This window comes from Panthera uncia (assembly GCF_023721935.1).
Source record: "Panthera uncia isolate 11264 chromosome C1 unlocalized genomic scaffold, Puncia_PCG_1.0 HiC_scaffold_3, whole genome shotgun sequence".
Lineage (NCBI taxonomy): Eukaryota > Metazoa > Chordata > Mammalia > Carnivora > Felidae > Panthera > Panthera uncia.
This window is the reverse complement of record NW_026057584.1, coordinates 60956397-60976549: the sequence shown is the minus strand read 5'-3', so window position 1 is coordinate 60976549 and position 20153 is coordinate 60956397. Positions and strand designations below refer to the sequence as shown.

The 20153-nt window shown below is 38.3% G+C and overlaps 1 protein-coding gene across 1 annotated transcript in view; it reads right to left on the bottom strand.

The window, feature by feature from the left end:
* Nucleotides 1-19234, bottom strand: part of TLK1 (tousled like kinase 1) — a 194716-nt gene extending 175482 nt beyond the window's left edge. The window contains exon 1 of the mRNA XM_049616037.1: nucleotides 19110-19234. The gene's annotated coding sequence lies outside the window, so the exon portion shown is untranslated. The remainder of the gene's footprint in view (nucleotides 1-19109) is intronic.
* Between the last annotated feature and the right edge of the window lie 919 nt (nucleotides 19235-20153).

Below are 20153 nucleotides of genomic sequence, written 5' to 3'. Positions count from 1 at the left end.
TTTTTATTTATTTTTGGGACAGAGAGAGACAGAGCGTGAAGAGCGGAGGGGTAGAAGAGAGGGAGACACAGAATCAGAAACAGGCTCCAGGCTCTGAGCCATCAGCCCAGAGCCTGACGCGGGGCTCGAACTCACGGACCGCGAGATCGTGACCTGGCTGAAGTCGGACGCTTAACCGACTGCACCACCCAGGCGCCCCTCTCAAAAATAAATTTTAAAGTGTCAAAAAAAAGAGAGAAACTTTTCTAAATTTTCAGTAACACATTTCAAGCTTGCTAGAGGAAAGCCTCTAGTATCTTTCTAGTCTACATAAAATCTTTGAAACCTTCCTATGAAGAGGCAAACAACAAGCATGCAGCAAAAATAAATAAATAAGTAAATAAATAAAATTTAAAAAATGTACAAATTATATATTAAAAATAGAAGTGTGTCAGGCAGGAAATCAAATTTGTGTTGTTTTCCCTAGATATTGTGATATTCATGGAGTTTGTCAGTTTAAAAAATCCAATTTGTTTTAATTTCTTTCCTCATTTTAAATAGTCACTTTTGTCCCTAATTTTGTATTCTTTCTATGAACAAGTTTCCTTTAACTAACAAGTTACTACAAACTGAGTAACTTTCAAGCCTCATGGAACCTGGATCTGCCCTTGAGCCTCAGGAACCCTGTGAGTCCCCCAGTGAGAAGTAATCTTGAAGGCCTTCCAGATTCACCTTTACATGTAAAGGTAACAATCTACCATCAAGTCAGAATCAAAGCTGGCTGCAGATGCCCATGTGAAGTGTCCTTTCGCCTGAGCTGTACCCTGAATTCACTTGGTCTTCTTAGGTGAAGGTCACTGTCAGGTATCCCACAGCAGCCAAGAGAGGGCCACAGGACGAAGCAAAAGGAAATTGAGCTGTTAATTCCCTTACTCCTCCCACTGTATCCTTAAGAACTCCATTTATCATGTACCCATATTAACATTCTTTCTGCTTGGATGTTAGAAGGGGTTTACCCGGCAAGGTCAACACCCCTCCCTAAGGATGTCCAGTAAAACATCAATCTCACAAATTTCTCCTTCTTTGGTAAAATACATTGTAGGAATGCTGCCCATTAGAATGGTCTCTGAAGATTCCCAATGCACTAGCATCTTCAGAGCTTTGAAAAGTGCAAGTGAACTGACTTTGATTCCACATTTTCCCAATCTAATTTAATCACAGGATCCTATTTACCCTAGAATACGTCTTCAGAATTTTTGCTCAAAGTGGATGTACAAATATTTAATTCATATTATTGTTATGTTCATACCACAAATGGCAAGTCTCCAAAGGGCATTTGGACTTTAAAGAGCTCTTGATAACAAAAGAAACCAATCTTGTAATAATGGACTTTAGGCTGCCATGGCCCAAAGGGCAGAAATAGGTTAAGACAATGTTAGAGGACTATCTGTACACATTTCAAATTCCAACATGATGCTGACTGTTTTTCTAGCCATTCATAAGGCAGGTCTTGAACCTGTTCACAAAACAGAAGATTGTAATGGAGGATGTTGTTACTTGATTATGTTTCCATATTATTATTCTCAGATTTGGAATCAGTCACCTATTGCATCAATAATACTTAAACACATGCACTTGTTAGTTTTTAGTTACAGAATCCGTGTAATGATTACGGTATAAAAGTCTGCTAATTTTCCTTGGTTACTAATAAAGCCAGTTTGGGTTGCTTTTGGATTGCTATAAGAAATCTTATTTACGTTTACATTTCAAAACATTCTGCTCAGGTATAAATTTGTACAGTACTGATAACAAGCATTTGATCAAAGAAGGGAATTTGTGACCTCATCCATGTGCTAAGATAAATCAAGTGCCTGAAGTTAGCGGCCATGCTTAGAAATATCAATCGTAGGGGCGCCTGGGTGCCTCAGTTGGTTAAGTGACCAACTCTTTTTTTTTAGTGCATTTTTTTATTTTGAGGGAAAGAGAGGGAGAGGAGAGACAGAGAGAGAAAATCCCAAGCAGGCTCCATGCTGTCAGTGCAGAGCCTGAGGTGGGGCATGAACCCACAAACCCGAGATCATGACCCCAGCCCAAATCAACAGTCAGATGCTTAACTGGATTGAGCCACCTAGGCACCCCAAGAGACTGACTCTTAATTTTGGCCCAGTTCGTGATTTCATCATTTTTGAGTTCAAGCCTTGTGTAGGGCTCCACACTGACAGCACAGAACCTGCTTGCGATTCTCTCTCTCCCTCTCTCTCTGCCCTTCCCATGTGCACACATGCATGCTCTCTGTCTCTGTCTCTGTCTCTGTCTCTCTCAAAATAAATAAATAAACTTAAAAAATGCTCTTTAAAAATATATATAAATCCTAAGGGAGAATGAAAGGCCTACTTTAGGAGGGGTGGAATCACTACCATCATGACTTCATAAACCTTGTATCTTAAATGACACAAGATACATCTCCATGACTCTGAGCTCAAAGACTTTGAGCTTTCTATTTGCTTTTATTATTTATTTATTGCTTTAATAATGCAATTGTCCTGGTCTTGACATATTTGGATCTTTTTTTTAACCTCTTGTGTTGAAAGCAAATGGCTTATATGCCACTGCATGGAGGGCATAACTGGAGCTTTCTATTGATGAAATATATTTCTTTGGTTTCTATTCTTTTTTTTTTTTTTTTTTTTAACTGAGTTGAATCCTCAGCAGCTTTTTTTTTTTTTTTTTTAAGTTTATTTTTGAGACAGTGAGAGACAGAGCATGAACGGGGGAGGGGCAGAGAGAGAGGGAGACACAAAATCGGAAGCAGGCTCCAGGCCATCAGCCCAGAGCCCGATGCAGGGCTGGAACTCACGGACCAAGCGATGGTGACCTGAGCTGAAGTCGGAGCTTAACCGACTGAGCCACCCAGGCTCCCCTTTTTGGTTTCTATTCTTATTAGACTGCAAACACAAAGCCCAGGAAATGTAGGAAGATAAGCCTCTGCAATCAGAGCTGTCCCATACGATTGTGCAGGTTGTGGACTGTACAACCTGCACAGCTATATATAGCAGCCTAGTGCTGCAATCTTTCATGGGGACCTGTGCTGTAATCATCCATACTTGCAGAAGTAAGTTAACTGAAGAAGAGGAGTATGTAAAGAAATCTTATGAAATCCTGTAATTTTTTTTTTTCACACATGAAGCAAAGTTGATAACTTATTATTTAACTTTGAGTTTCACAGTCTTTATTATGGAGTAGAGTAATTTTTGTGGAAGAAAAGTTCAGTAAAATTTGAATAAAAATTAGAAGTGGTGGGGGCGGGGAGGGGGATGCCTGGGTGACTCAGTCAGTTAACCATCAGACTTTGGCTCAGGTCATGATCTCGAGGTTCTTGAGTTCGAGCCCTGCATCAGGCTTTGTGCTGATAGCTCAGAGCCAGAAGCCGGAAGCCTGCTTTAGATTCTGAGTCTCCCTCTCTTCTGCCCCTCCCCCGCTCACACTCTGTCTCTCTGTCTCTCAAAATAAAATAAAAACATAAAAAATTTTTTTAAATAAACAAAATGATTGCTGTTATAAGATTTTCTGTTAAGATTCCAATTAGATCAAAGGCATTGTAGCTATTTTAAGAGAGACATGGTGAGATTGTTTATTTTATTTAAATTTTTTTTAATTTTGAGAGAGAGAAACAGAGAGAGAGAGACAGAGCACAAGTGGAGGTGGGGGAGGGGCAGAGAGAGGGAGACACAGAATCCAAAGTAGGCTCCAGGATCTGAGCTGTCAGCGCAGAACCTGATACGGGGCTGGAACTCTCAAAATGCGAGATCATGACCTGAGCCAAAGTCAGTCATTTAACCGACTGAGCCACCCAGGCACCCCTGTTTTATTTTATTTAAGTGTAATGTGGGTAATTGTCTCCTGCTTATTAAAAAATATCACACAAAGACAAATATCATATGACTTCACTCATATGAGGACTTTAAGAGACAAAACAGACGAACATAAGGGAAGGGAAGCAAAAATAATTTAAAAACAGGGAGGGGAACAAAAACATAAGAGACTCTTAAATATGGAGACCAAACAGAGGGTTACTGGAGGGGTTGTGGGAGGGGGGATGGGCTAAATGGGTAAAGGGCATTAAGGAATATACTCTTGAAATCATTGTTGCATTATTTGCTAACTAACTTGGATGTAAATTTAAAAAATCACACAGATTTTTTTTAATGCTGTCAAAAAATGACATATATACACCAATATCATATATAATCATATATATGGCAGCCAAGTAACTGTCAATTTATATGTAGGTATATATACATCCTTAGCTGCATGGATACAGTTGGTAGAGAAGTTAAGACAATGGATTTCCTCTCAGTAGGGTGAGCAAGGGCATCCCTTTAAGCAGCTCTAAAAGCCTAAAGAACTTGCAGTTGAAATGCAAAAAAGGTGTAGGAAAGCAGTCTGGAGGCTGATGTCAGCCTGGCTGTAGGAGAGACTTCACGGTGATTTGGAAAAGAAGGTTTAAGATGGGGGGGGGGGGTGGTGAGTGGGAGTGGGGCCTTTGCCTGATCAAACTCAAAATACCAAATTTTAAAAGAAAACTACCAAATTCTACACAGCCATCACTGTTGGTAATTAGAAAACACTGTCAAAAGTATTTTTTTAATGTCAGGATGTAGTCATATCAACATTTTCCACCCTAAATTGCATAATATATGTAAATATCATTGCTTCTCTACTTTCTTAAATCATTAAGGAAATTTTGAATTACCGAATTCTACTTTCTTCAGATTTTCTGGTTTTGGTGAGACAAACTGAAATAAACTCCTGAAGCATTAAAAAAATAAATAAGTAGGCCCCTAAAAACAATCTCTTTCCAAGTAGAGCACATATGGCTAGCAGCCACTTCTCAAGCAAATCATAATTTAGGCCTTTAGTTGGACTAGAAACACTAAATGTTCCTCTCCTTGAAGCAGGAGACCCTACTTGCAGGAAAAGTGTCTTCAAAGAAAAAGCAGACTCAGAGTAGTAAACTTTGAAAGCTAAACTTTTACAGAGTGATAACATTGTTGTAACAGTGTTACAAGGTATTTAATTTTATGGGTTAATGCTGGGGGGAAAAATACAGGATAAATTTCTAGGCTTTGAGTAAAGTATTTATACTTTAAATATATATTTTTTTAATGTTTATTTTTGAGGGACAGAGCATGAGTAGGGGAGGAGCAGAGAGAGAGGGAGACACAGAATCTGAAGCAGGCTCCAGGCTCTGAGCTGCCAGCACAGCCCCTAAATCTTCTTATTCTTAACTGGTAATCTCAGAATATGAGATTTCTTATTTTAAAAAAATGATGAAAAAAAATTATGGAAACCGGTTAAATAACATCTTCCTTGAAATAGCATTTTTCTTAAACATTCAATAGAATTTAGTGTTGTGTTTTAAAAGTGTTTTCAATGCAGGGGTGCCTGGGTGGCTCAGTCGGTTGAACGTCCGACTTCGGCACAGGTCATAATCTCACAGTTCATCAGGCTCTGTGCTGACAGCTTGGAGCCTGGAGCCTGTTTGGGATTCTGTGTCTCCCTCTCCCTCTGCCCCTCCCCCATTCATGCTCTTTAGCTCTCTCTCAAAAATAAACAGACATTAAAAAAATTTTTTTTAAGTGTTAGCAATGGACTGTGCACATCAGAATCACTTACTAAAATACAGATTCCTAAAAATAAATAAATAAATAAATAAATAAATAAATAAATAAAATAAAATACAATACAGATTCCTGGGCCCCACCCCAAAGTTTAAAAATAGGGGTAGGTGAGAAATCCAGAATCTGCATTTCAACTAATAAACCTCACATGACTCCTAAGAATGCTAAGATATGAGACCCACTGCACAAAGTTTCTTGTAGATAGAATAGACATTATGTGCCCGTTAGGGCTAGGTATCCTTAATACCTAGTATGTCACCTGGCCCAGAGCAGATGGTCAATAAATGTTTACATAATCAACTTATATAGGGGAGATGGTCTTTCCCCTCTTAAATCACAGCTCATGTCCAAAAGTTTACCTAAAGAAAGTATTCATCTATATTCTATAGTTACCAGGGATAAACAAGTACAAAAAGAAAAAAAGAGAGACAGAGAGAAAGGCAAAGGATGTAGGCTAGCCAACTGGAAATACATTATGAATGTATTCGATGTGCATATCTAACGTGTGATATAAATGCACAGGCTCAAATAATGTGCTACAAATGTGTTAGTTCAATTAATTAAAGCCTGAAACTTTTCTACTCGCAGGCACCAGTTAAGAAAACAATGGATCCATAGAGCCCCGATATCTCAACTGCAAAAAATATGTAAAATATTTGCATCTTATGGATGAGAAAAATAATTTTCAATATAAAAGTGTGCACATTTAAAACTACAGTGGAAAAATCCTAGAATGAATGTGCCAAAGTAGAAGAGTGGAGTGGGTTTGGATAGGATGTATAAAAGGGCCATTATAACTATTGAATGAGCAGGTTGTGAGAGCAGCTGGGCTGGATAGAGTTGGTGGTTGGGTTGGCGGTGATGAGAATGGGAAGTTAGACCAGTATCCAAAGATGCATCAGAAGTAGGTCTGATTGACTAAGGGATAGAAATGACAAGTGATTACAAATGGCCTTCAAAACTGTGCATGATCAGAAAAATCTGACCATAATAAATTTATCCTTCAATCCAAGAAAAGCAAATGTTTGCTTATTTCAGTTCTTTACTGATTTTTAAAAAAATTTTTTACATTAATTTATTTTTGATAGAGACAGAGCACAAGTGGGGGAGGGGCAGAGAGAGAGGGAGACACAGAATCTGAAGCAGGCTCCAGGCTCCAAGCTGTCAGCACAGAGCCTGATGCGGGGCTCAAACTCACAAACTGTGAAATCATGACCTGAGCCAGAGTTGGACACTTAACTGACTGAGCCACCCAGGCACCCCTGTTCTTTACTGATTTTAACTTAAAGTCTTTCCTCTCTATTTACCTACTGATCAAGTTAACACAAATTTATAGCATATTTCCATATTTCAGTGCTTTGTTTTAATAGATTAAAATGAATAAAGCATGGCTCTGATATCGCCAGAATCAACATTTTTGGTAATATGTAACATAAGTTACTAAAAAATAAACCTCAAGTCCTGTTCATCCAGTAAATTTCTAATGAAAGGGCCATGTACCTAAATTCTTTTTCCAAAATAATGAAAAGATTATTTTCTAAAAGGGCATCTGTAACTATTGTTTGTTTATCTTAGAAGTAGTATTTTATTAGCAATGTGTATGTGTGTCTTTTAGGTTAGTTTTCTAGGCTAGCCCACAAAATCATGCCAGGGTCACTCTGAAATCTAAAAGCCCCAGGAATATTGAGTCTTTCTGAGCCTTGATATCTAAAGCCCAGAGTCACTTGGAAATTCAAAGGATCACTCAGCCAGTGGGTTTTCCTTTATGTTTGTTTTGGGAGTGGGGCATAGCTAAAACAGCAGATCTAGTGGTCCTCTTTGTTGGGGAAGTATTTTTCAGTCATGAGGAAGGATTATCTTGCAAATTCAAAACAGAACCTGTAAATTTTAGAGCCTAATCTCTTGAAAATGTTCTACACAGTAGAAATCATGGAATTGGAGGTTTCATATTTTTGTGTCTTCATGTACAGACTACAGTGAACAAGTAACCTGCAATTCTGTTGATATTTTATCTTCCTAAAACATTTTCTTTTTTTTTTTTTAAGTTTATTTATTTATTTTGAGAGAGAGAGAGAGAGAACATGTGGGGAAAGGGCAAAGAGAGAGAGGGAGAGAGAGAATCCTAAGCAGGCTCCTTGCTGTCAGTGCAGAGCCCAATGCAGGGCTCGATCTCACGAAGCATGGGATCATGACCTGAGCCGAAATCAAGAGTCGGACACTTAACCAACTGAGCAACCCAGGCACCCCTTGTTGATATTCTAAATAGAAAAAGTCTAAGGGGGAAGAACACTATTGCACAGTGAATAATTAGTAACTGCTGAGTAGATGGAACACCTTTGACACAGCTTACAATAGTGGCTCATGGACTCCCTTTTCCTAAAAACATGGGAGCCACTAGTATAAATGTGAAAGACTGGAAAGAGGGCCAATGTGGCAAGAGCTTTTCTCCTCATTGAGAGGACCAGTGCTATTAGAAAATAAAACCCCATTGAAATAGGCAAATAAGCATACCCCTTCTTTGGAAAACACAATAGAAATAGAAATAGTGAGGTTTTCACTTCCCCTCCCATCAGAGTTGCTATTTCTCAGCATTGCACAGTAACATTATATTACTTAAAATGCTTCAATGCATCCTTCAGCTGTTTCTTTTGCCATCCTGCATGCTGGGTAGTTAAATTTCAACTGAGTGATACTATCACATAAAGGAGTTTTAAATTTTGGTCTGTGCAACAATAATGATTTGAACATACCTTTATCACATGACTACGTGGAAGCCATGATTCTTTTCTCTGCATTCCATTAGGATGACTTACATAGCCCACATTTTACAATCCTGGTGTGATGTATTGGGATCCATAAAGGTAGGCTTGATCTTAGAAATTTTAAAATTCAGTCGAGCTAAATTGGACAAAATCCAAACTATTTGGGAGATTCATATCAGGTACTGATTAGTATCAGAAATATAGTAGGATCAATCAGTTTCAGTTTATATTGTTTTTTATTTGAAATTTGAAAATTGCTTCTAAGTCACATTAGGCACTTGACTAAGACCCGTCTTATATTATCTGTGTTCCTCATCCTAATTTCATCACAAAAGCCTACACATTTATAGAGTTTGTGATTCATTTTATTTTTTTAATTTTTTTATTAAAATTTTTTTTAATGTTTATTTATTTCTGAGACAGAGAGAGACAGAGCATGAGTGGGGGAGGGGCAGAGAGAGAGGGGGACACAGGCCTGAAGCAGGCTCCAGGCTCTGAGCTGTCAGCACAGAGCCCGACACGGGGCTCGAACTCACAGATTGCGAGATCATGACCTAAGCAGAAGCCTATGCTCAACCGACTGAGCCACCCAGGTGCCCCAAGTGATTCATTTTAAATTCACTTTACCAATGCTTGTTAATTGTGACTTAATTGCCATCACATTGTTTACAGATATACATATAATATTTCATCATCAATCATTGAACATCCTTTGAAATTCCTGGATGAAGAGTCATTATTTGGTAAGAGTCACATTATCAACACTAACTCTGCCTGACCTCATTTTGAAGCATTTGGGAGGACAACTGGGCCATATATACAACCATTCAATTAGGAAGTCACCTTTGTGACACTTTTTTTTTTTTTTTGGTTTTTTTTTTCACCTTTGTGACACTTAAAAAAAAATTTTTTTTTAATGTTTATTCATTTGAGAGAGAGAAAGAGGGGAAGAGAGAGAGGAAGACATAGAATCTGCAGAAGGCTCCAGGCTCTGAGCTGTCAGCACAGAGCCCAATGGGGTTCAAACTCCCAGAGAGTGAGGTCATGACCTGAGCTGAAGTCGGAAGCTTTACCAACTGAGCCACCCAGGCGCCCTGACCTTTGTGACACTTTTGACAGGACTCACCCAGCTACAGTTGGTGAGAAACTCAACTGCTCTTTAGGTTTTAGCTTACTGGATGTATAGACTGATCTAGCTCTTGAGAATTTTCCTCACAGTTGCCTAACAGCCACTTCGAGGTCAATCTTCTACTTTGGTTCTAATCTTTACCTTGGTACAACTCTGGAGAAATCTAAGTGGTTCTTAAAGGGAGTTTTTCCATCGCCCTGAACTCATCTTTTCTGCTCAAGTCTTCCTGAATTTTACTCCAGCTTACTCAAACCACAGGAAAGGGAGATGAAACTCAGTTCCCTTGGCTGGACTTCACCATTAATTTAGCCTAAAACTACTTATAGCCAGCTAGTTAGCCAACTATTCAAGCATTTAAACAACTTGCCTCACACTCGGGGCTCATGTAGAAGCTACAGTTTGGGACTGTTACTGGGTTTCGTTAACATTTTTTGAGTTCCCACCATGCCTAAGACAGGATTGCCAGACAAAATATAAAACACTCAGTTAAATTTGAGGTCAGATAAACAATGAACTATTTTTTTAGTGTATGTCCTAAATATTACATGATTATACTTATATGAAAAAATTATCTAAAATTTCAATGAAAACATAAAATAAAATTTAAATTCAACTGTGTGTCTTCTAGATTTATTTGCTAAATGTGGAAACCCCATTAAGACATTAACTCATTTTACCTTCATGATAACATGATGAAATCGGGGACAGTTTTACTCTCATTTTATAGATGAATCATCTAATGCTAGCAGAGTCCCCCAGCTAGTGACATGGGAGTGGGGATTCAATTTTAAGCTGCCTAAAACCACGGTGCTTAACCCAGGACAAGGGTTCATAAGCAACAACTGTTGAACTTCAGAAAAATACAGATGCTAAGGCCTATCACAGACCTACTGAATTAAAGTCTTCAGCGCAGTAGCCCAGGCATCTGTATGTTTGGATAGAGCTGCGGATAATTCTGATCTGCGGCTGAGATAGAGAAGATTGCTCTTACTTCCCCAGATGTTTTCACGTGAAGTGCTATTAAGCTGGGGTTCCACTTGAGAAATTAATTTTTTGAACATAAAAGCAGAATTTTGTATTTACCTGTTAAATTGCTACATCTGGTCTATTTTGGTAGCATTTTAAATTATTTTCAAATCTCAATTCTGGCACTTTTGAAGATTTATATTTCTGTAGAACAATAGGATTAAGCTTCTTTTAGAGTCACATAGATTTTTGTGAATTTGATGTAAACGATAGATTCTCTCTCAGGGGGTGGGAAACACATATGAACACTCATGTGATTTGGCACACAAGCTCAGGGGTTCTGCAACCTGGTGATAGATCTAAAAATCCATGGGCCCTCAAGTTAAGAACCCATACTTAGAGGATGTTTTCACTCTCCATCGCAAAATTTACAAAAAGTGCTTAACAATATTCGTATATTGTTAAGGATGGTTAATTCTTCCAATCAACTTCATTAAACTTTGAAAAATAAAACTAGTTGCTGTTTTCATTATAAAAGTAATTTTAGGAGAAATAAATACTCCTATACCCTACTGATGAAAGTAGGAATAAAATTTTGTTTTTACTTGTGGGAAAATACACTACATAAAATTTGCTATCTTAACCAGAGTTAAGTAGGGTTAAGTACATTCACATTGCTGTGTAGCCAATCTCCAGACGCTTTTCATCTTCCAAAACTGAAACTCTATACACATTAAACAACTCCGCATTCCCCCATGCCCAGCCCTGGCAACCACCGTTCTATTTTCTGTCTCTATGAATTTGACTACTCTAGGTAACTCATATAAGTTGAATAATACAGCATTTGTCTTTTGTGCAACTAGCTTATTTCATCTATGTTGCAGCACAGATGTTGTCAGAATTTCCTTCCTTTCAAATTAGAATAATCTATTATGTTATGTATGTATCACATTTTGTTTAGCCCATCATCAGTCAACAGACATTTGGGTTACCTCCACCTTTTGGCTATTGTGAGTAATGCCGGTATGAGCATGAGTGTAGAAATTTCTTGAAGGAAATTTAGCAGTGTCAAAAGAGGTACTACAGATTGGTGAATGATGAAATATATAAGGATTATAAGAAAGGATATGAGGGGTGCTTGGCTGGCTCAGTCAGTGAAGCATGTGACTTTTGGTCAGAGGTTGTGGATTCGAGTCCCATGTTGGGTGGAGAGATCTCTTTTAAAAAAAATCTTAAAAAAAAAAAACAATAAGAGAGGGGATGATAAAACTATGGTTAAATGAGGGGTTAAATACTTAAGTAGTATGTTGTATAGAAAACAAATTCAAAATTTCTATATGGGTGGGCAGGGTGCCTGGGTAGCTCAGTCGATTAAACAACCAACTCTTGATATTGGCTCATGTCATGATCTCACAGTTGTGAGATCAAGGCCCACATCAGACTCCATGCTGAGCCTGCTTGAGATTCTCTCTGTCCCTCTCTCTCTGCTCTTCCCCAACTCATACACAAGCGTACTCTCTCTCTCTCTCTCTCAAACAAAAATAAATACATAAACTTAAAAAAATTCTTTATTGGGTCAGAACTTAGAGGACTTAAAGTTAGATTGGAATGTTACTGTTAAAGTGGAGAAATAAATGTCAACTCAAGATTATCAAAGAGAAATAATTTTTTCCAGCTCTGCTATCAAAGTGGCCTGGCATAGTCAATGTCCTGGATACACCAGGCATGGAATCTAATTTGTTACCCCTAGGTTGTGCCCAGATTTTGGTCTTTAATTCTAGCAGCCATTAAAAGTATCTAATTCCACATCCTACGATAGAGAGAAAAATCAAGATAGGCTTAATATATCTTAATGTTTTCAGAAAGCAAGGATGTTTATAAAATACCAGGGCAATGTCAAAAGGATGATGAAGCCAACCTAAAGAAAACAAGATACAGCCAACTAAATGAGTTTCATCTGTGAAAACCCATGAATCTTTAATGATACACAAAAAAGGAAAAGTCTACATATATTATATAAAATGAAAGTTGTGACCTAAATAAGGCAAATGCAGTAGAATATGCTTAATTTTTTGGGAGAGAGAGAGAGAGAGAGCAAGTGAGTATGAGCAGGGGAGAGGGGCAGAGGTGGGGAGAGAACCCAAGGCAGGCTCCACGCTCAGTTCAGCATGGAGCCTGATGTGGGGCCTGATCCCACAACCCTGGGATCATGACCCAAGGCAAAATTAAGAGTCAGATGCTCAACCGACTGAGCCACCCAGGAGCCCCCATGCTTAATTTTCTAAAGTGTATTTTAAAAAAAAATTTTTTTTACTGATAATTTATTTTTGAGAGAGAGAGAGAGAGAGAGAGAGAGAACCCAAGTGGGGGAAGGGCAGAGAGAGAGGGAGACAGAATCCAAAGCAGGCTCCAGGCTCTGAGCTGTCAGCATAGAGTCTGATGTGGGGCTCGAACTCATGAACCATGAGATCATGACCTGAGGCAAAATTAAGAGTCAGATGCTTAACCCACTGAGCCACCCAGGTGCCCCTAAAGTGTATTTTTAATAACTAGGGGAATGTTGACATTTATGGGTGTTATGCTTTTTCTAATGGAAAATGACAATTAATGAGTTATAGATACCTAGTTATTGATTCTAAGATAACTTTTTTTTTTTTTTTTTGGAGAGAGAGTGTGCAGGGGAGAGGGGCAGAGGGAGAGAGAAAATCCTTTTTTAAAAAAATATTTATTCATTTTTGAGAGAGAGAGAGAAAGCAGAAGCAGGGAAGAGGCAGAGAGAGAGAGAGGGAGAGGGAGACATAGAATCTTAAGCAGGATCCAGGCTCTGAGCTGTCAGCACAGAGGCCAACACGGGGTTTGAACCCATGAACTGTGAGATCATGACCCAAGCCGAAGTCAGATGTTTAACGTACTAAGCCACCCAGGCACCCTAAGAGAGAAAGAATCTTAAGCAAGCTTCGTGCTCAAGCACAGAGCCCGACGTGGGGCTCAATCCCGTAACTCTGGGATGGTGACCTGAGCCAAAACCAAGAGTCAGATGTTCAATCAGCTGAGCTACCCGGATGCCCCTCCCCCCCTTTTATTTTTTTACATTTTTAACATCTCTAAAACTGTGCTTCTACTGTGAATGGCTTTATAAATTGCTGTTGGTGAAGAGCTGCGTGTTCATACTTGGTCACAGCTGTTCATGATGTTTTCACTTTCACTAAGTAACGTACATTGTTGGTATTTTACAGGTTGAATTTAACTGTCATTTGAAATGTCTAAAAAAAGTTTCTTCTGTAATTTTGGCATTTGTTGAAATGAGGTATTGTGTACATAGAAAGGCAGTGAAACAGAGCAATGGAATGTGCATTTGATATTAGTGAGGACTTCATCTTCAGAGGAATGGCAACATATTTTTCATATTTTTGTTCAATGAAACAACCAAGTACTTTATGGAAACTGAGAAAGAAAAATGCCCACAAATAGATGGAGCTGGTTATATTTTGTTACTAAGATACATACAAAAAGATTCTTATCACACACCAAGAAATATAACTGAAGGCAGGAAATATTGCCAAATCCCTTGTAAGAAATAAAAGAATTTCAGAGTGTTGAGAGGGTAGCTTAACTAGTTCCTAAGTCATCCCAGACTATTGTTAAGGCATTGTGTGTAGTTTAATAACATTTTTCTTTCTTAGAGGTATATAAAATAATGACACAGCTGATGATACCATCTTATATTTGATAAAATATGGTACATATTTTCTCTATTTGATTAAGAAGGAAAAAGGAAAGTCATGGAGCTGTGAGATAGCCAAATCAAATGAAAAAAGTAGAAACTCTACCAAAGATAGGAAGAAGTAGGAGAAGGGGGTCCACGAGAGGGTGGAAAGATGATGGATTAGCTACATGCTCTGAAGAGGGAGGGAGGCAGTATAATCTCTATCCTTGTCCCCATGGAGATGAACCTATAAAGGGCTTATTACTTCCGAGGCCGAGTAAGACTTACCTAGTTTCCCTATAGTGCTAGAAGACCAGGACTTAATACTTAACAGGGACATGTTACTGGTTTATATAATGCTGACCAAGCAAACAAAAAAGAATACATTATTTCAGGAAAAGAGATCATCTTACAAGAAACTAAAATCTATATGAAAGTGTGGACATGAAAAGTTCCCTTGATATGAGTAAAATCTAATTATTAAAAAGGGGCTTATCTTACCAAAGAAGACATACAGATGGCAAATAATCATATGAAAAAAATGTTCAACATCATATTTCATTAGGGAATTGCAGATTAAAACAACAATGAGATATTACTACACACCCATGAGAATGGCCCGAATCCAAAACACTGACAACATCAAATATTGGTGAGGATGTGGAGAATAGGAACCCTCATCCATTGCTGGTGGAAATGCAAAATGATACAGCCACTTTGAAAGACAGTTATAGGTTTTTTACAAAATTAAACATACTCTTACATGCCCCTTGGTATTTATCCAAATGAACTGAAAATGTCGGTCTACACAAAAATCTGCACACTGATATTACTGTAGCTTTAGTTAGAGTTGCCAAAACTTGGAAGCAACCAAGATGTCTTTTAGTAGCTGAACGGACAAATAAGCTGTGGTCCATCCAAACAATGGAATATTATTCAGCACCAAAAAGAAATGAGCTCAGACCATAAAAGCCATTGAGGAACTTTAAGTGCAAACTATTAAAGGAAGCAAGTCTGACAATGCTACATACTGTATGATTTCAACCACATGTCACTCTGGGAAAGACAAAACTGTGGAGATAGTAAGAAAAGATCAGTGTTTGTCAGGGCTTAGGTGGGATGGGAGGATGAACAATCAGAACATAGAGGATTTTTAGAGCAGTGAAACTACCCTGTATGATACTGTAATGATGGATACATGCCATTCATTTGTCCAAACCCACAGAATGTACAACTCCAAAAGTAAACTTTTGGTGAGTTAAGGTAAACTATGGACTTTAGGTCATAACAATGTGTCATTGTGGGTTCAGTTGCAACAAATGCACCTCTCTGGTGGGGGATGTTGATAGTGGGGGAGGCTGTGCGTGAGTGAGGGCAGGGAGAATATAGGAATTCTCTGTACTTACCACTCAATTTTGCTGTGAATTTAAAACTGCTCTAAAAAAGAAAGCCTATTTAAAAAAAAAAAAAAGGGCAGAGGGAGGAGTATTCAGATGACAGATGATTTAGGTTTGAATTACCTTAGAAGATAAAACTACAAGTCAATGAAATTGACAATTCAGGCTCTCTAACCTAGTCTGAAGCAGTCTATTTTCTTTCTGTCTGTCTTTTTAAAAATTTTGTCTCTCATAAAATTACCAGAAAAGTATAATCCCAGGAAAGTATAGAAATTGGTACTGTTGCAACCTTAGGAAGGTGTAAAAACAAGTATACAAATAATTTTTTTAAATGAATTGAGGACACCTGGCTGGCTCAGTCAGTAGATCATACGACTCTTGATCTCGGGGTTGTTGAGTTTGAGCTCCAGACTGGGTGTAAAGATTACTTAAAAATAAAATATTTTAAAAAATAATAATAAAGGGGCACCTGGGTAGCTTAGACGGTTGAGCGTTGGACTTTGACTGAAGCCATGATCTCATGGTTCATGGGTTCAGGCCCCACAGCATACGGTGCAGAGCCTGCTTCAGATTCTCTGTCTCCCTCCCCTGCCCCTCTCTGCCCCTTCCCTGCTCCTATGTTCTCTCTCTCTCTCTCTCTCTCTCTCTCTCAAAAATAAATAAACATTTAAAAAAAAGTTTAAACAAACAAAAATAATAATAATAAAATAAAAATGAACTGAATTCAGGGTATTGCTGTTTTAAAATTGTAAATGTAAGTTTTATCACTGCTGTTTAAAGCATTTGAAATATTCTAAATAATTCTTTATATTAAATTTGTAATTAAATTTTAAACCATTAAAGAGATTTTGATTAATTAAATTTAAAATCATGTTTAAATGCTTAAAGAAAACTGATTTTCTAAGTTTTGTTTATTAGCTATATAAGCTTAGCACATTAATTACGTTGCAGGAGGGGACAGTGCTCCTCTCCATGCTTGAAAGCCCAGGAGACTTCAAGAATCCCCCAAGTAAGTACAGTTAAAAAGCTCTAAAAATGCAGATACTCCTGGAACAACATAATCAACTTTGAGAAATTTATTTTAAGGGAATAATTAAAACATGAGCCAAGGTAAAGCTATAAGGATATTAATCATAGTGTTGTTAAGTGTAGTGAAAGTGGAAGCAACTTAAATGTTCAAAAATGAGGCATTTGATATTGATCAACATCCAAAAGTTTGTAGCTCATCCTACTAGGGAGGCTGTGCAAAATTAGTCGCTGCTCACAAAATGGCGCAGCCCCTATGCAGGGCAACGAGGCAGTGTCTATCAAAACTACAAAGGCGTTTTGACTCAGCAATCCCGCTCCTAGGGATTTATCTTAGCAATACACCTGTAATTGTAGGAAATGACATATGTATAAGTTTATTCTTTGTCCCTCTGCACGTAATAGAAAAAGATGAGAAATAACCTTCCGCAGAGGACACTGGTTAAATAAACTATGGTTCATTCACACAATTGTATGTTTTGTGGCTGTAGGAGAGAATGAGGATGCTCTTGCAGTACTGATAATGGACACGGTCTAGAAATATATTAAATAAAAAAAAAAAAAAAGGTGCAGAGAAGTGTAAACAGTGTGTTCTCTGTTGTGTAAGAAAGCAGGGGAAATACGAATGTATATTTGCATTTGCTTTTTTATTTGCATAAGAAAACACTGGAAGGAGACACAAGAAACCAATAAAAGGAGTTATTTACGAGGAAAAGGGGGATAGGGTGGGAGTCTTCTTAGTGTTTACCCTTTCTATACTGTTTTGATTTGCAACTGTATGCATGTATTTCTTATTCAAAAAATTAAATTAAAAATAGAAGAATTGTTAACTAAATTACAATGTGTTTGTATGACAGAATACTAGATAATGATTTAAAATTGATGTTATAGGGGCGCCTGGGTGGCTCAGTCGGTTGGGCGCCCGACTTTGGCTCAGGTCATGATCTCGCGGTTCGTGAGTTCAAGCCCCGCGTGGGCCTCTGTGTTGACAGCTCAGAGCCTGGAGCCTGTTTCAGATTCTGTGTCTCCCTCTCTCTCTCTGACCCTCCCCCGTTCATGCTCTGTCTCTCTCTGTCTCAAAAATAAATAAACACTAAAAAAATTTATAAAAAAAATAAAAATTGATGTTATCAGTGTTTCAATACATAGAGAAGTATTAAAAATATGTAATGAGTAAGAAATGCAGGTTATAAGAAAGTAATATATATCCTATAATTTGAGGAATTATACTTACTTCTTTAGTATAGCTTCCTAAAAAGTCAGTCAAGTGTCCCTTTTTAAGTCCATTTGTTGAAGTCCTAACCCCCAGGACCTCAGAATGTGACTGTATTTGGAGGCAGGCTCTTCAAAGAAGTAACTAAGTTAAAATGAGGTCATTAGAGTGGGCCCTAATCCGATATGCCTGATGCCCTTATAAGAAGAGAACATTTGGACACAGATATATACAAAGGGAAGACCATGTGAAGACAGACAAGATGAGCATCTATAAGCCAAGGCGAGAGGCCTCAGAAGAAACCAACCTTACCTACATACACCTTGATCTTAGACTTCTAGCCTCCACAATTATGAAAAAATAAATTTCTGTTGGTTTAAGATACCTGGTCTGTGGTACTTTGCTATAGCAGCCCTAGCAAACTAATACACTGTGATCCACATTCTCAAAAGGTTTAGGAGCTTGTACCCATTGGTGATGTATGATGATGCCCGTTTTGTGCCTTCTACTAGCTACTTAAGTAAGTCAAAATATGATATTGTGCCCTAATTTGCATTTCTTTTCATTTTCTTTGTATTAAATAGTTCTATTATGGCTCTTCTGAATTTGAATATCTTTCCACTGCCGTGATCTGTGAACCAATTGATTATTCTTAGATGAATAAAGCTGTGCTTGAGTGTGGTATATTTATAGTGCTCCCCTGAAGAAGGAATAAGGTTATAACGCCACCCATACCTTCACGGTCAATATTGTTCCCTTTGTGTGGAACAGTCCTGGCTGGGCCGCTCCACTCCATCCCTCCTCTCGACACCTCCCAGACCTCATTGTGACTGCTGTTTTTCCAGCTTTAACACCAGTTCTCCCAGAGACCACACCTAGTAAAGTATGTGGGACAGGCAGGTATTTCAATCCCAGAAATAATCAGAAAAATCTCCATAATGAGCCTGTCTAATGGTCTGAGCACCACATCAGCAAAGACATTCTCCCTATGCAAAAAGAGCAAAGCAAAACAAAACAAATGAAACCGAAAGGGCAGTGTTAAAGCTCAGGGATAGTTTGGACTTTCAAGTTTCTTCCATTGTATTGCAACATCCTTATATCAGAACCATCTAGTGACTAAACTTAGGATGCTGTACAAGGAAGAACTTGCTGGCTAATTAAGCGAGGGCAAGGTTAATTCACTGACAATGCTGTGAGATGTAAAGAGGGAAGCTAGGAACTGCTAACAGGAAATAGTTTTTCTGACTTACCAGCAGGAGAAAGGAAGCTGCATTTGAACCTGAATGCATCCCAGAGGCTGTTGAGTAACTTCACCCAGCAGATATATACAGCTGCGCATACCCGGGAGAGCAGTTATGACCAGACAGTCCCAAAGGCACTTCTAAAGACAAGTCTATCTCATAAGATCTTTGCGGTGACCTCCTTCGGGCTCATGAAAACCTTACTTCTGGTTGATTTCTCTACTTCCTGCCCCATGTTACATTCTTAGAAACCAAAAAGTGCTCTGAAGACAGATGTTCAACAATCCAGAGAACTCAAATCTTACACAATTGTCAGCGCCTGCAACACGGCACATACTGTCACAGAACCTTTTGTGCAACAGAAATTTAAAGTACTGTTTTGTTTCTTACCTGGCTCATTTTCTGTAACAGATTTTGGTTGTAAGAAGCCTTTTGGTGTTCACCACAGATTATTTCAAACTGTTTGTCATGGCAAATTCACTTCCTCTTCCTTTTTTTGCATAGTTAAACTCATTTAAGATGCCACGGTGTGGTTACCCCATATTTTAACACAGATGTATAACAAATAAAGATATTTTGCTGATGCGCACACCGAAGTTTAAATTTTCAATACTGTTATCCACTGACCACTCTTAGTCCAGTATTCCACATCACAAATATATCTGGTGATATATGAGTTAAATGGATGCTCCTTCCCCCTTTCCTCTTGGTTTAAAGCCTGTCTAGCAAGACTTGCCAGTTTGGAACTCCAGAAATTGATTGGTATCTGCATAAGTGCAGCCTGGCCATGCCAGAGGTTGCATTTTATCATGCAAAACATTTCTGGTTCCCTCCCGCAAACTCCAGTCCTCCTTTCCTTATGCTGCCTTTTTGCCACTTGAACCTAGAATCCCCAAATTTCCTGAGATCTCTTGGGTTGATATTATCTTTATATCTTGTAATAAGTCCCGACGTTTGATTTTGTCATATCGTTCTTGCCTGGGTAAGTTAATATGTTGCCTCAAGCACATAAGAGACATCCTATTAGACTTCCTTTATCAACATCAGTGTGGT